At 43.0% G+C, this 2,914-nt stretch overlaps 1 pseudogene; it reads right to left on the minus strand.

Moving 5' to 3' along the window:
- Window positions 1-514: 514 nt before the first annotated feature.
- On the minus strand, window positions 515-1,585 carry LOC110257992 (annotated as a pseudogene).
- Between the last annotated feature and the right edge of the window lie 1,329 nt (window positions 1,586-2,914).

Genomic DNA, 2,914 nt, shown 5'->3' on the forward strand with positions numbered 1-2,914 from the left:
TAAAAATGCAGGTATTTTGTTCCTTTGAATGGCTGAGTAATATTCCATCGTATATATGTACCACATCTTCTGGATCCACTCCTCTGTTGATGGGCATTTAGGTTGTTTCCATGTCTTGGCTATTGACAATAGTGCTGCAAAAAACATCAGAGTACACTAGTCTGCGAGTCATGGTTTTCCCTGGATAGATGCCCAGTGGTCTAATGTTTAGAGTGTCTCACTTGGAATGCCCAGTGGCAGTATGCTGCCCACGTAGACATGGCCAATCTAACAGAAAGTGGTGGAATATTTCTTAAGTGACGCTGTCATAGGAAATCCACTGATGAATAGTTGCCGTGGTGACTAGCTTGAACGAATGGGTTTATATTATTACTTTATTCACTTCTTAACTCCATCAGAATTTTAGTATGTGCCACCAGAATAGAACTCTTTTTAATACATTTCAACAAACAGTGCCCTTATGGGTGCATTATTAGCCATGTGTCACCTTTGTCTAAGAGCATTAGAAAGAACATGAGAAACAGGACACAGGACAAGAAGACCCTGTGCCATGATCTGGGGAAGTATGAGACAAGAATGATTTGTCAGAGAAACTCCTATATACCTACTCACTTGTTAAAGAATGTCATTTGATGTCTGCGAACTATCACTTGGAAGTGAAAATGCTCCTCACCAGGTTGCCCCAGGCACCCTTTACATCCTTGTTCCTCAGAGTGTAGATGAAAGGGTTGAGTGTAGGGGTCACCACTCCATAGAAGAGAGCCATGAACTTGGGCTGGTCCCTAGAGATGGAGGAAGGGGGCTGAAGGTACATGCTAATGGCTGGACCATAAAAGAAGAAATCTACAATGAGATGGGAGGAACATGTGCCAAAGGCTTTTTTTCTTCCCTCCAAAGATTTAATCTTAAATACAGCATGTCCAATAGAAGCATAGGAAACAAGAATGAAGCATAGTGGCACAGCTAACATGAAAATGCAAACCACAGAGAGTGTGAGCTCATTGGCGCCCTTCTCACCACAGGCTGCCTTTATCAGAACGGGAACCTCACATACCAAGTGATCCAGTGTGTTGTGACCACAGAGTGGTAAGTGTAATGTGACAGTGGCCTCTGAGACAGCGTAGGTCATTCCACCCAGCCACACAGTGGCCACCAGTAGAATACAGGTGCACCGATTCATGATGAGGGTGTAGTGCAGAGGCTTGCAGATGGCCACGTAGCGATCGAAAGACATAATAGCCAAAAGCAGACATTCTGTGCCTCCCATTATGTGGAAGAAATAAAGCTGAACGGCACAGCGCAGATAGCTGATTGTCTTCTTCGATCGTCCCAGGTGAAACAGCATCTGAGGGACAATGCTTGTGGTGTAGCACATGTCCAGAAAGGAGAGGTTGGTGAGGAAGAAATACATGGGGCTGTGCAGACGGGAGTCTAAGGTGGACACCAGAATGATGGCTATGTTTCCCACCATGGCCATGGGGTATGTTAGAAGCAGAATAATGAACAGAGGAAGCTCCAGCCAGGGACGATCCGCAAAGCCTAGTAGAATAAACTCTTCTGGGTGGCTTTGGTTAATTCCTTCCATTATCTGCAGTTTGCTTCCCCTGTATCAGAGCAGTGGCAGGAAAGGTAGAAAGATTTTGAGAAATGACAAACACAATTGTGTATAGTGGGACTATATGCACACAATTAAGCATCCATTCATAGAAGATTGGGTGCAGTCACTTGGGTGAGTGGGGGAGGATAATTAAAAGATGTGACACCAGGGGAGTTAATTTCTCCTCATGACCCTACAGCATAAAGACAGCTACCTTAAGCAAGTAACCAAAACTTTCTGAAACGGAATCTACTATTCTGTGTGATAAAGATGACAATAAGCATGTCCTTGGGCTCTGAAAAGGATTGAATGCCAAGCAGAAGTGACTGTGTTTCCGATGCTCCAAAGTAATGCTCTTTCATCCCTTGGTTTGCAGAAATACCAGCTAAGTTTATTGGTTCCTACCTTCAGGTGCCCGATGAAGTAGATGTGGCTGGGTCTTAGGAATCAGATAGGTCTTTTTCAGGATCCCTGCTGCAAGGCCTTACTGAAATGTTAAGAAGAGTGAAAGGGTGGAGTTAGTTCTAGCACAAGGAGGAGGTGGAGAGAACCTAGCCCTAGCCCTTAGTTATCATCTAGATAGGCTTGTCCAGATGCAGGTTGAATTATTACATCATCCCCATGGGGACTAAGAAGGCTTTTACAGTTTAAATCCATCTTGGTCATTTAGAATTGAGCAAGAAACTTAAACCCTTAGATGACAGCTTGCTGAAGTATAAACTGAGAGACTTTAGCTATAAATTATGTTTCCCCCAACTCAAACATTTGTTGTTGGATGTCCCTTTTCTTGCATAACTACTTTGTTGAAACCAGGTCATTGATTGTTCATGTCAGAATTTATTATCTATCTTGTAGGAGTATTTCTTTATCCTGGGGGCTTATCTTGTTTTTAGGTAAGGCCTTGGCCTGTTATCAACAGCTTACTTACTTATATGTAGCTACAAATATGACATTTATGTCCAGGGAACTGGAACAGGAGGAAAGTATTTCCACTGAGGACCAGAGAGTCATTGGTTTAGAGGCAGCAGATTACATTTGTAGGCTTGCAAAGCACAGTTTTCACATACTCTGTTTCTCTGTGTCCTCAAGGCCATCGTGTGAGGTGTCACATCGAACTCCCCTGGGCTAAGATATTATTTTGATTCCAAAAGAACCCTAGGTCTGTTGTGCACAGTGAGATAATATAATAATAATTCCAACTAATCCTTAATGAGCCCTGTGTGCCAAACACAACAGTAAACCTTTCAGACCCATGAATCATCTAGTACCTATCCCCAAACCTTATGACAAAGGAAATGTTAGTATCTGAATTGTAAG

This window comes from Sus scrofa, unplaced genomic scaffold (assembly GCF_000003025.6).
Source record: "Sus scrofa isolate TJ Tabasco breed Duroc unplaced genomic scaffold, Sscrofa11.1 Contig1045, whole genome shotgun sequence".
Lineage (NCBI taxonomy): Eukaryota > Metazoa > Chordata > Mammalia > Artiodactyla > Suidae > Sus > Sus scrofa.